Genomic DNA, 15,272 nt, shown 5'->3' with positions numbered 1-15,272 from the left:
TTTACGATCTCCATTAACATGGCCGAAGCTTCTCCAGGTTGATCCAGGTCGAGAATTTCTCGGCGCGGTTACTTCATTGATGAAAAAGAATAATGTTAAAATCCGTCGCGGTATTGTAGGTGTTCATCACAATCAGGCTATCGTCAAAAGATTCAATAAAACTCTTGCAGAACGATTATTCGGATATCAGTACGCGCGCGAATTTATTCAAGATAATCGATCTCATGATTGGGTATCGAGGTTGCCTCATGTGATTAACGCACTAAATAACGAGACAACGAGAACAATAGCAACGAAACCCGCAATTGCAATTACAAAATCGAATATACCCCTAAAGCGAGATTCTACTATTCCACCTGTGCTAGGTAGCGTCACGGTCAGGTATTTATATAAAGAAGGCGAGGCCGAAGGAGGAAGAAAAAGAGCAACCGATCCAAACTGGAGCGTTACAACACACAAAATATCAGCCGTAACAAGATCATCGGGAAGTCCAGCAATTTATTTTCTAGATTCGCTAGCGCCACAACGCGGATTTACCAAGGAAGAATTACAAATAATACCGAAAGATACTCAACTACCGCCAGCGTCATTAATGTGATTTACTCGAATTCTACCTAACTGAGATAATTTTCTTACTCTTGACACGGCTAAATACACTAAATTTGACCAGGAAATTCTATCATCGACGATCCAAACTTGGCCATCCACGGTTAATCCCTGCGATGAATGTATCGTTGTTGCATATCCTAGTTTCCATGGCGATCTTTCTGCGTTTATCGCGTCATTAACAAGATTAATATCAACGAGAATAATATCGTTCAAGACCAGGATCTTTTCCTCTCCGCAGGGTAAAGTAACACTGATATTTTGTTTTCTGGTATCAGCGGGCCTGTAACATAACGGCACCTGCAATGTTGGAAATTTCTCGCAATGAAGCTTGAATAACATATCCTGAATAATATCGCGAACAATTTTCCTACTAGCAACGATCAAATGATCGGGACGCCACAAATTTAGAAAAATATCCATCGGAGTCTCGTCGATTGTTCTTCTCATCACATCGCATTGAATTTTATTCGGTTGTAATCGAATTATTTTCTTAAATTCAGTCAGTAAAATATCATCGGATCTATAATCAGCGTCGATTTCCTCATAATAGTCAACAAAGTTCCTGAGCCATTCGTGAGGAGATTCACCATCAATCGGATCAGGTTGGCCATGATCTCCGCACATTATCACGGCTGTATTTTTCTCCTCCAGCCAGGTTAGGAACGATTTTAATACAACTAAATTTACTGTGCAAATTTCATCAAATATTATAATTCTGTTGATATATTTATTTCCCATGCGAGCCGAATCCCATAATCCACCGCTGTATTTGAAATAACTGTGATACGTACCAGAATCAACGCCGCGTTGCCTTATTTCTCGCGCTAATCTGTGAGTTGGAGTCAACACGATCATATCAGATTTCGCAAATAAATTTATCGCTCGCGTTGTTTTACCGCTACCACCAGGACCATTCATGTAAACGAATTTGTTACGTGAAATCGGGTCAAATGCAGATGCAGCCGTCGATATTTCCTCAAATTTATCTTGATGAAATTTATCGCAATCTTCGACATCGGCGTCCTCACAGTAATCTAGGATATCTTCGTTTTTTATCCTCCAAGTGCCCCAAGAACCATCAGCGATTAAATTTTCTAGCCTATACTGATATTTCTTATCGATATAAAACGAGTCTGTTGCGACCCTTACCGCGATATCAGAAAATTTATTTATCATCGACAGTAAATTTATACTCACATAAGCGAGCATCGATGATCTCAAATGCGTATACTGTGCTGATTCTCCGTCAAGGTAACTAATTACGGTACCTAACTTTACTCCGTCAATGATAATATTCTCTCTGTTGCAGAATATTCCTCGCGATACCGTATCGGCAATAATAAAGTCCATTTCGGCGTCGTTGATAAATAACCTAGCGTGTCGGTGTTTATGATCAACGGATCCTCCTTGAGTAAATTTGCCAATTATTTTTCTTCCAATATCTTTCGCGTTTTCACAGTCCGTCGGTAGCCACACCTTAGTTTGTTTTCTATACGATATAATTGCCTCGCTCACTGTCAACGATACTAACATTGACGAATCTAGCATATATCTCAATAACACTATAGGGACCCATCTGCGTTGAGAGAAATGCCGACCGAACCAAATATAACAAATTTTATGTAAATTTTCAGCAAACTCAAATGAAGTGACACAAGCGAATCCGGTCATGACAAAATCAGGTAACGGTCCGTTAATTGCCACTCTCGTCATCTCGCTGGTGGGATGGCCAAATTTAGCAAAATAATCCGCACAATCGCCGTATCCGAGGAAACTTCCAGGATAGCACGCGCTCATGTCAACGGATATCATGTCTTCGAAATAATACTTGGTATTCCATAATCCGCCATGGCCGTACTCGATACAACTAAGTTGAATATCAGCGAGGTATTCGTTCCTTGTAGGTTTCCACGAATTTCTCTCTCTGGCAGCGGGAGCAGCAACAGATGGAACAGTAAAGCAGTTCGTTAATAACTGATCGGGATTTGACGAATATTTCACCGCGATATTTTTCATAGATTCATGTAATTTTTCATCACGGTAAATATCTCCTCGCGGCAATATAAACTGATCGTATTTTTCTTCACTCGAGAATAACCAAACCGATATCGGATCAGATGCGGCTAATATTTTGATATATCTGAACATGGCATCGGAATTGTCCTTCGCAGAATTTTCAACGGGATAAAATTTAACAACCCGATCTCGCGGAAATATCATTACCGATTGCGACCAAGCATGTGAATTATGATCAACAATCTCGATTGGAACTCCTCGAGATCTATACGGCGACGAATATAATATTTCTCCTGATAGCGTTTTCACCGTGATAGGAAATTTAAGTTTCTTGCTCAACACAGCAACATCGTCAATCGACGCGCCATCAACAACTGTCTTCGCCCATGAGTTAATTTTATCCAACCTCAACTGAGTCAATCCGGATCCGCGACGAGCGTTTTTCATATGCTCGATAACACGCTCAGCCACGCAGTTTATCATCGGTGATTCTTTCATCGCAGGTAGATTTTTCGCATCCGGGTTGTTATTTAGCCGATAAATTCCATAAACAACAGCGCTAGAAGGATACGCCCTAGCATAATAAGGACCATCGATTCCCAATAATAATCCTGGCTTCGAATTTTTATCAAGAACGACCTTTTTCTTACCGCCACGCACGGGATCTCGTTTATCGCGAATAATCCAAGTGTCGTCAGGCATTTGTGCAATAAATTTTATCCCAAAGATAAATCGTTCTTCCTTGTGTTCGAATTTTATGTGCTCTATTATCTTCTTGGCCCGTTCCAGATTCATCGTAGCGTCAACAGCGTTAGTTTTCCACGTTGACCAAACATGAATCGCTCCATCATCGAGGAATTCTCTCTTGGCGCGATCGACCTCAGGTATGATATATTCTGCCTCATCAAGATCAAAAATATCCATTATTATATTTTAGACAAATATTTAAATTATAATGAATAAATGTTCGTGGATACCAATCGGATCAACAAAATCATGCGACAAATCCTGCAGAGGTGATTATTGTGGCGCTCACATATATGCAATTCGACGAGGCAGTAAAGGACCACAACGGTGTTTAGTTTGTCAAGTTGGCACTCGAGGAAAGACTCGATTGTGTTTATCCTGTGGGGGGAAAAATTATCGGGAATTGCGCCGATATTATGAAAAGAAATCTTCCTCGGTGATAGCTTGCGAAGAAGATTATATTAATCGATTCAAGGCAAATTATGATTTAGACAGATAAATATTATATAATGGAAATGAAATCAACGATTCCTGCAATGAAAATCACGCACGAGTATAGATCTCATCCAACGATCGAGGGATACGAGGCTTCATCTGATGGTACCGTCAGAAATATCAGAACGAAGAATCCTGTTGGTAATGTTAGTAATACTGGTTATCTCAGATTTACTGTCAATAAAAATAATAAAAGAAGAGACGCAAAATACCTCAATCACAGATTCGTTTACGAGTGCTATCACGGACCAATAGAAATCGGACTTGTTATCGATCACATTGACGGAAACAAACTCAACAATAAATTATCTAACCTTCGCGCAGTGACGCAGAGTGAAAATTCAAGATCCGGCAATGCTGGTAGGCACCCTAAATACGCCAAGGCCATCAAATCGATAAATCAGGAAACGGGCGAGGAGATGATATTCACGTCGATGAGCGCTGCTGCAAGATATTTTAGTATTAATAAAGCATCGGTGCAACGAGTGGCAAAAGGAATAACTAGCGCAGCATTTTCCTACAAATTTGACGAGTGGATCGAATTTTCCTATATTCCGATAATATTCGATTCAGATAGTGATGAAGAATAACTGAATATTACAGGAATTAATATAACATGGATGAACAAACCATAAACAATATTATCGAAGCTATCGATGACCTGAGAAAAAAAAATATAAATCTTCCCTCGGAGTTGGACGCGAACAAAATCCGATCCGAATTTGAGACGATTGTTCAAGGGAAAATCGAATACAAATACACGCTACCATCCGAATACAAATTAATAAAGAAAATCCAAATCGCGATGTATCAATCACTTTCGACAGTCAGCGATGATCGCGTCGAGGATTTTGTTAAATTATCTACGCTGGTAGAAAAAGCTAGATTGATTTTATCAGAAGCATACGAGTCAAAAAAAATTACAAGTTCACGCATCAGACAGCTGAAAAAACTTGTCGATGAGGGTAAGGCCAAGGAAATCGCAGACTCTTGAATTTTCCTGAATATTTTCCGCAAACAACAAAAAAAAAAACAAAAATTAAAAAAAATATTAATTTTGAAAATTTCCCTGGATTTTATTTATTTTTTTGGCCCGTTTTTCCCTGGCAGATGGATTTACGATCTTACCAGCAGATTGATACTTATCGTTTCCCCGCGTATATCAAGCAAATTTCCTTTCTGATCCGTTAGTTTGAAATTTATCTTCGACAATAATCGATTATGACATCGCAGATAAAACGGATTCACCGGCTCCTTTATTATCAAATAACCCGGAGAAGCGCTAGGTGAAAACGAATACAAGATAAAACCCTGCTGCGCTTGATTTGACTCTGACGAATCAACATTGTAACTGCCCTCGACAACATCCGCGTGAAGATAAATCGCGATAACTTCCGTTATATTAACGATACCTGGCGAGATATGCCGCCCGCCTTTGGTCGGATCATTATCGTGTCTGAGTAATAGCGCTAATTGTTTTTTCTCTGCCCACGCGGCATGTAATTTCGGAAATAAATCATCGATGGTATCAGTGACGGATTTTCTCAGTTTATCAACATCATAATCGGGAAATTTGAAATTTGGTAGCGTTTCCTCGGTTAAACTAAATACTCTCATGAATTTTTGTTTTTCTCCTGAATTTTTGATCAACTCGTATTTGCTAATAGGAAGAACATAATCGGCAATTGATATATCGTCGACTATCGCCCGAATAAACATTCCATGATAATATTCAACATCATTCGCGAGTTGATTTAAAATCTTCACGCGTTTGATAATTTCGCTACATGAGCCCGATTTATTTAAGATACATTCATGAAAAGATTCCCGCAATAAATTTAATTGTAATTTATGTTCTTGAATAAATTCGTCGAGGGTTTTTCTTACCAAGATACCGTCTATGGGGGCTATTATCCTGTTAATGTGGGTAGCGTCGAAGATTTTCACACCGGGGGGAATTTTAGGAAGAGGCAACCACGAGAGAATTCTTTCGTCCCTAAAAGTAAAAGCGAACATTACCCAGTTAAATTTGTGGTTGTTTATGAGGTTGATGGCGCTATCAATCAGAGGCTTGTGTTTGATATCTTGCCTCAATACCTCATCAGTAGTAAAATCTTCCTTTTTTGGTTCCGGTTGCTCTGGAGGAGCTTCCTCGTGCCAACCTGGAATAATAATATCTGGTTTTTCTGGTTTTGCCAGAGGTGCGATTTCAGGCCAACCTAATATGGTCCTAATCGATGATTGGTAAATATCAACGATATATGGCGATTTCACTTCTATCATCGATGATAGTGTTGGTTCGTGCGCAGATATTTTTATTCCCGGAGTAGCATCGCCGGTTATATTTGATATTCTGGTAGTAAATTCCTTATCCAGCTGATCAATTTCGTAACTGCCTGTTGGTATACCGACATATATCCAATCGGGAGTTCCATCGGGTTTGGTTTTGTTGGCAAAAACAAGCGAATTATTCGATGATAATTTACCGAATGACGTCGATCTAACATTAGGCCAGCTGTTGTAGACACGCAATTGTGTTAACGCAATTTCTTTGAGGCTAATTGGTGTTGGAAAATTGATGCTAAATTCAGGTTTGGTGGAGCTTAACGATATTAACGTCGTTGTCGGCGGTGTCGTGTTTGTCACGATCTGAGCTAGCTCGGACATTATTAATATTCATTTGTTCAATCTCCGAGTAAATACCGATCATTACCGAAAATTCTGGATCGGAGATAACGCCATCGTTGAGACTCTCCGAAAGCAGCGATGATAATTTCGAATACGCGTCATTGATTTTAGTTAGTTTGTTTTTGTACAATGATAACTTTTCACTCGTGCACGAGGAGATTTTTTTCGCTACGATATTGAGAACACCAGCGATTGTCGTTGTTGACGAGATTATTATCGTTGCTACGATCGGCGCGATTGTTGTTACCGCGGATAAAATTATTCCAGCACCAGCGACTACCGCAGATACCGCGTACACAGCAACGTCAATGGTAACTAATCTACGCTGGTATTTTTTTATTTTTGTTTGATATTCGTCGAGGAGTTTTTTTAGCGAATCCTGCCATGATCGCGCCTGATTATAACGGTAATCCGATGCGGTCATTTATTAGTTATTTATCTAGTCAATTTCTTTGTAAAATCAGAGTTTTTCCGTTTTCAAATAGTGGGGGGTTTTATCTCGACAACTACAGTTTCCTCTTCCTCGGCAACTGCGACCGGCTCGGGTCGACCAATTACGGCCCAACCCGATAAATATTCGAAAATTACAAAATAATACACTGGTCCCATGGTAGTTCTGCCTTCTGGTTCTAGTGTGAAATTTACGATGTTATTTTCATCTATGGAAATAACGAAAAATCCAGGATAGTATTCATAAATTTCATGATTATCGGCCGTCACGTTAAATTTTATTGACTTCGAAATAATATATACTCGATATACACCCTGAATTGGCGAGGTAAAGTTAAAAGAATCATTATCAGGTGTCCAGGTAATATTTTGTGTCCTCAGCACAAATGATACATTGCAGGAAAGATCTTTTGATTCTACCTGATTTGGTATCGAAATACGCATCAACGCAGGAATATCCAACGATGATATTTCTAAGTTAATATCACTAATTTTTGTAGTTGCGTCGAGAAGTTTCGCGTTGATATTTTGAATTTCTCCGTCGTACACTGATGTATCGACTTTTTTATTCGCTAATTCTCGTACCACGTTAATTTCCTCGGATATTTTAGTAACATCTTCGCTGATTTTTTTTGTTTTCTCGTGGAGATCATCGTGTGATGTTTTATCGACTTTTTCGTTTACGATTTGGCGTACCGCGTTAATATCATCGTTGATGGATTTTGTTTTCTCGTCGTGTGATGTTTTATCGATTTTTTCGTTTACGATTTGGCGTACCGCGTTAATATCATCGTTAATTTTAGTAATATCCTCGTCGATTTTTCTTGTTTTCTCGCTGAGATCGTTATGTGATGTTCTATCGGTTTTTTGAAATATTAGTGCACGTGCCGATTCAATATCTTTGTTGATTTGGGCGATATCTTCGTTGATTTTTCTTGTTTTCTCGGTAAGATCGTTATGTGATGTTCTATCGGCTTTTTGAAATATTAATGCACGTGCCGCTTCAATATCTTTGTTGATTTGGGCGATATCTTCGTTTATTTTCTTTGTTTTCTCGGTAAGATCGCTGTGTGATGTTCTATCGATTTTCTGACCCATCGCGGTATTTGTTTTGGTAATTTCCTCGTTGATGGATTTTACTTTCTCGCTGAGATCGTTATGTGATGTTCTATCGGCTTTTTGAAATATTAATGCACGTGCCGATTCAATCTCTCTGTTGATTTGGGCGATATCTTCGTTTATTTTCTTTGTTTTCTCGGTAAGATCGTTATGTGATGTTCTATCGGCTTTTTGAAATATTAATGCACGTGCCGATTCAATCTCTCTGTTGATTTGGGCAATATCTTCGTTTATTTTTCTTGTTTTCTCGTTGAGGTCGTTATGTGTAGTTGAAGAGGTATCGATGATTTTTTTTATATCCTCGTCGAGTTTTTTACTGAGATTTTTTGATGTATCGTCTAGTTTTTTAAGATCGTTAGTTAGCTTGGTAAATCTTTTTGTCACTCTATCCTGAAGATCGTCGTGTGATGCTTTATCAGCCTTTAGAAGCATCGCCGCTGATAGCTCTTTGTCGGATTTTTCCACATCCGCGATATTGGCCTTTAGTGGCAATACCGCTAATAGATCGGTAATATCAGCTATAGATTTCAACACTAATTCCGATTGGGGAGTAAACTGACTAATATGATCATTATATTCTTCTCGCTTGATTATATCAGTTATTTTCACGTTACTGGTGTGTAATCGCCCTTCGGTATTTTGAAAAACAGCAACTTCGCCAGGGTCCACCTCTGACAGCGATAGAAGATTGTTAATATCGCTCTTGGTTGCGAACTTTGATAGATCGACGTCAGTCACTTCTGCCTTTTCCTTCCTGTAGATAAATCTACCGTAAATATCAACCATGATATTTATCTACGGCGTATTCAAATACAATTTTGTGATACGGACCGGATGATTTTGAAATTGCGTCAAGAATATTAATTGACTCTGGACCGCATATTGGTGGATCAGCTAATGTTTGTGTTGGAAGTGTCGAATACCAAATCGGAAGATTTAGTTTTGACACGTATTTGATAAATTCATTTGGCGGTGCTAATCCATAAGAGTCAAAGTAAATAACTTCGCGAGGATTAATCGCGTATGCAACCCAGTGCGTACCAGGGCCGGTATTTTTATCGAGATTTATTATTCCCGTCTCGGTAGGGTTTGGTTTTTCTGGTAGTTGATCTCGCATAAATACGCCTCTGAAAAATTTTATTTTTTTTTTCTTTGCTTCGTTGATCAAATCTAAATTTGAATAGGCCGTGCTAATCTTAGACCGGATCCGTATGGGGGGCGTCTTAGATAAAGGCCGGATCCTTTTTGTTGTTTTTGCAACATTTTCGCGATTAAGGGAGAGAGGACGGGAAGTAACCCTCCCTTTTTTTTACGGTATCCACTTCCTGTAATTTTTTCTAATACTTTTTTAGCCCCGAATCCACCCAAGGCCGATACTGCGCCTGTTAGTAATGGAGCTAGTAAGGGAAGAAAGGGGAGAATTCCGCCTATTTTGACCATATCTCTGATGGCGCCTATAGAGAGATTCAGATGAACGCCGGAATTCGCCGATTTGGCTCTGGTAAATCTTTCACGTTGACTTCTAGTTAGCGATAGTTTGTTAGGCCCACCATGAATTTGATCATTTTTCAGGGTTAAATTCAAGCCGCTTCGCCTTGCTGTTGCTGTTTGGAGTTTTTTTATCTGACCCGGGGTCAGAGTTACGCTGACGTGTTCGTATGGCATATTAATAATCGCTTAGTCTAAATTTGGAATTTGTCACATGTTCTCGACAGGAGCGTCAATAATTCTCATTCTGCCGCTGATGCCTTCCAAGATCATTGTTCTATCACTGAGGATCACCGCGATGGCTCTTGCTACTTTCCCACCTGTGTTAATTCTGGCTTTGAAATGGATATCGACAACGGATTGTTTTACCAAGTCGAGATGCTCCAAGGAGAAGTAAAAGATAGGATAGCGAGTATTAAAATCCAACTGTGATATTTGCAATCCTGTATCGATATTTTGATCGCGTCCCATGAAACTTAGCAAGTGATGATATGCACGGGACGTCGAATAGGTGGGAAAATTAATTGATATTTCCTCGGATGGTTCTTGTTGGCCGTTTATCCTTAATGAAACGTTTGTTGCTGCGAAATGATCAAATATCATATGACTGTGAGTTTGATCGTATCTGTTTGTGTTTTGGAGAACAATGAAGATGTGTCTAGGTGCCGAAGCCCCCTGTTGTGACGCAATTCGCCAGGTAAATATTCCGTTGATATTAATGTCGGTAAAGTCGGTCATCGTTGTCAACCAGGACATGACGGATTTTCCGCCTTGATTCATGAATGATAATAATTTTTCTTCCTCGAGTATCGATGGAGTTATCGCTGCCATCCACAAGGTAAATTTGTTTAGGATTACCTTGCCTGCATCAGGGACAGTATTATTGTCTCTCCAGATAGCTCTATTATCACTTGCGGGGTCTCGAATGAAGGAAATTGTGTGTTTCGCCCCGTAAATAACTTTTCTGAAGTGTCTACAAAATCCAAAAATGTGGGATAGCGGAATTGCACAAGAGAATCTTAAACTAGGACCAACTAACATTAATTTCCGCGTGGCAAATCCAAGGTTATAATTGTCATTGGGGTTGATCATTACCGCCAGCAGGGTGGCGTCAGCATTATCAGCGGCATTTCTCGGTATAGCGATATTATACTGGCTGTGATCTGCGCTGTCGTTAGTATCCTTGGCGAACATCATACTAGGACCAGCTGACCTGGTAAAATCATCCGAGTATCTGGCCAGGCCTATCACCGTCGTTGCAACATCAGCGTTATCTGTAATTGATTCAATTTCTCTTCCATCAATCGTGTAGGTGACGCTCTTGAATAAAGCCATAATTCCGTTATTGACAAATCCAACTTTGGAATCTGCTGGATAATTGGTATCATTAGCTCTTCTTATTTCGCCATCAAATTCGATATATGCCTCTGATGGAAGAAAATATCTCGTTGTGTCGTGAACTTGAATTTCAATGCGATTAGGTGCATTTGGTGTCACTGCGTCGTATGAAAAATACTGGAAATCTCGCACGGATGTGTCTCTGCCTACGGGCTCGTCCATGTCGAACACTTCATTTGACACTTGTGCGAACATTTTATATTAAGAATATCATCTAAAACGAAGACCACTACCTGAAATGAAGCTTGTATTTGCTAGATTTGTCTTAGCAATTTCCTTTGCTAGATTTGTGTTAGCAACTTTATTTGCTAGATTTGTCTTAACAATTTCCTTTGCTAGATTTGTGTTAGCAACTTCCTGTGCTAGATTTGTTTTAGCAACTTCCTGCGCTAGGTCGTTTATTTTTTTATTTGCTGCGTCGTTTATGACTTTGCTGATTTCGGGTGGCATTTCACTGGTGATAGGCAATTTAACTGGCTCTCTTTTACGTATTAAATTTGATATTTTTTCTCTGACAAAATCGTAGCCTTTACTGGCTATTTTTTTGATACCAGAAATGGCAGCAGTCTCGCCAATCTTTCCTATTGCTTTTAAACCAATCTGTTTAATCATGGGTCCAATTTTAGGTATTATTCGCGTAAAGAGACTTCCAACAATATCGCCGAATCCATTACCGTGGATATATCTGTATACGGGCAATCGAGAGTTTACTACGCGGACCTGTCTGGGTCTGCGTTGATATTTGTGAACAATCATGTTATTTCAATTGTGTTGTTTTAATCGATGAGTTCATCGATAAGTTCCTTGTAAATGTGAGAGTCGATGACACCACCGCGGAATAATCGCTGACAAATATCTGAGGCTTCGTTGATTACTTCGCGAGAGTTATTTCCGGCTCGTTTTCCTCCGATTAATACCTCAAGGCGAGATACATCGTTGACAACACTGTCAGGGCAAACAGTATATCCGCTTCCTGTCTTTGGTTTTGGTTTTGATGGTTCGCTAAACCACTCCGTTAACACGTCCTTCTCTTCCTTTTCTTTTTCTTTTACTTTTTCCATAAATTTAAAATATTCGTCATCACGTTTGTAAGGTGGTTTTTTACTAGCAAAATATATCCAGTCGATATATTTGCTTTTTTCAAGAGGTTTTCCACGAACATCGGGGTTAAAATATTTATCCCTATCATCATAATCCGCGGCGATATCTACTAAATTTTCCCCCCTTGCGATTTGTTCATACGCATCACGGGTAAAATTAGTTTTGATAGTTTTATGAAGATTTTCATAGTCGGACTTCGCAGTTTCTTTCTCTTGTTGAGTTATTTCTTGTGATTTATCCGAAGTTTTTTTTTCCTCCTTCCTTGCATCTGCGATATCCAGAAATGTACTATACAGGGCACTGGTTTTTCTCACCTCAGATAAATTAAATCTAACTCGAAATAAATTATTATACCAAACATCCCGCGATTTAATTTTTTTAAATCCGTCTTCAGTTAAAAACGCCTTTCTATTGTCAAAGGAATCTTCAGCAAAAATAGCAAATAATCTAATATCATCTCCAAATACCTCAAATTGTTTTTCCATTGTTTCCCAACCACTCTTGGTAAATTTTTCTATTATTATATCTCGAGGTTCTTTTTTTTTAACACCCTCCTTCCTTTCTTCTTCTTCCTCTTGAGCTTGTTCTTCTTCTTGCGCTTGTTCTTGTTCTTCTTGCGCTTGTTCTTGTTCTTGTTGTGCTCGTGCTTGTGCTTGTGCTTGTGCTAGTGCTTGTGCTTGTGCTTGTGCTCGTGCTCGTGCTTGTGCTCGTGTTTGTGTTTGTACTATTCGCTCCGGCAATAATCGAGTGTGTTGCTCGATATCTCTCGTCATAGGAATAAGACCGCGCTTCCTAAGTTCCTTATCTTCCTTTTTATCGCCGTATGCGACTTGCTCGATTGCTCCAGTGACTGGACTCAACAACTTTGACGATATCTCAGTAATTCCATATTGAGAATCTTCGTAATCACGAACTTTTTTCTTAAATAATTGTTTTGCCGGGATAAGTTTCCTTACTGCCGCTAACTCTTCTCGCGCTAATCTGGCAGAATGAGGCTCTCCAACTCTACTAGTTTTCCGACTCATATTATTTTCAACTATATTGTTTTAATGCGAGGTAAAATTAGGATCAGCAGCCAAACTTCGCAAACTTCATCGATGGAATAAATTTCTCCTACCCCCCCCCCCCTAAAATTGCTGTCCAAAATCAATGATTTTTGCACACAAAAATTGCAATCGGGAACGAATTTACGCAAATTAATTCTCGCAGGAAGGCTTATTTTTGAAATCTGAGGCTTCTACGGAGAAAGTTTGCGTAGAAAGCTTTATTTTGGTCTGGGGGTCTGGTCTGTAGAACTTCCCTGCTGCTTGCATTGCTTGATTGAGACTGGTAATTTTTTCATTTGCTGAGCACGTTTTCATAACAGTTGGTTAGGTAATGTTTCCTTTGAAATTTCAACAAACTATTTCATCTGGGTACATTTTTTAAAAAGGAATTGGCTGTCATTTAGACTGTTCTAGTTACTGTCCCTCCATGCCTACTGAATAAACCAATAAGTAAGATGTATTTTTTTTTACATTTGTGGTAGCAGCATGATGCTGCCTTCCACGCATGCGTCTGAAAATGAACAAAGGGTCAATGGACGATAGAGATGCAGGTGTTCTGATAAGAGAGATTATTACAGAAAACGTGAGTGTTGTGAAGGATTTAATTCTGAGTGAAAAGAAGAGGAATTTTACTTACCATCCACATGCGAATGTCAGTCTTTGTAAATATATTAATTACTAGCGAGTGGCCGAAAATTCAATGAAAGATAGATTATGAGACAATGCCGCATCCGGTTGATCTCCGTTATCAGAAATGTCAACAACAAAAAAGCGGATATTTCACAACATACAAGACTCGTGCTAGATGTCAAGATAAGCGGATTATATATAACAATGCACTGTTTAGGTGGTTTGTCAGTATGGACAAAGAATTTGTTTATGTAACAATAGATAAATTTCAGTGCATTTTATATCCAGTTTGCAGCTTCCTTTCGTGGGGCCTCTGAATTTCTGCACTCCAAACCAATGGTCGTATATAAAAGTTTAAACAGCCAACAATGTCGCAAATAAATAAAAAGCCACATGGTATGTTTTGCAGAAAATAAGGAAAAACAATCCAAGTTTGCGACAATGGCAAAGACCTAAGCGATCCCAGAATAAACTTTGTATGCGTTTTTTTCTTCTTCTTACTTTTAAGAAGAATAAATTACTTATTTGTGTATGAGAAAAATGCATATAAAATTTCAGAAGCCAAGCCACGATCGTCTTGTATTAGTCATATGCGATCTCTTCCCCAAAATGATAAGCACATTGTTACGTTTTTTCATACTTTTTAAGATTTTTTTTGTTGTGCACAAGAAAAGTACATGTATATGAAATTTCGGGAGCCATGCCACAACCGCGTTATATCCGAATTCACGTTATAACAGAGCGAGCTATAGCGGTGTCACACTGTACTTCAAACAACAATACAGTTTATCTAACTGACAGAATGTTATCAATCCAAAGTCATGAACATGATTTTAAAATCTGTCGATTTTATGGATTAATTTTCCGAGAGGGTCTCATTTTTGTGGACTAAATGAATATTGATGAGGGTCTTGGTAGATAAATAATGATCTTTCCTAATATTGATTGTACTGCTAGATCACTACTGCCACTTTCTATGGAGCACCTGAATGGAGCTCGCAGACCACCAGTATTCTGCACACCACAGTTTGAGAACCTCTGAATTATACACAATTGTTGATTATTCTTACCGAAGGGATATAATGAACTAAAGTTCTAACTAACATGTAATTAACATAATGTTATATGGATTCCAGTTTTTAAGGCAAATAGTGTAAATATGTTTGCTGCTGTCATTGTTGTTGTTATTATTATTATTAGTAGTAGTAATGTTCAATGCTACGATCTCATAGTCTAAATGAAAGAGAGGTACTACTATTAGTACCTCAGTATCCAATGTGGTGTTCTGTGATGTTTTTCAAAAATGTTCCCGATAGAAAATGTGCATTGAAATTTCAATGTCATCAGTTTTAACTAACCTTTCGATCATGTATCGTTTGTTTTGTTCGCCAGATTTCATCAGACATCAAATATACTCGTTAACAAATATAACACTTAAATATGTTTTAGAAAATTTCAGACGTTAAGGCAACATTAAACACAGTG

The sequence above is a fragment of the Sinohyriopsis cumingii genome, chromosome 5 (genome assembly GCF_028554795.1).
Source record: "Sinohyriopsis cumingii isolate HCF-2022 chromosome 5, ASM2855479v2, whole genome shotgun sequence".
NCBI classification, from domain to species: Eukaryota; Metazoa; Mollusca; class Bivalvia; order Unionida; family Unionidae; genus Sinohyriopsis; species Sinohyriopsis cumingii.
This window is presented reverse-complemented; position numbering follows the sequence as displayed.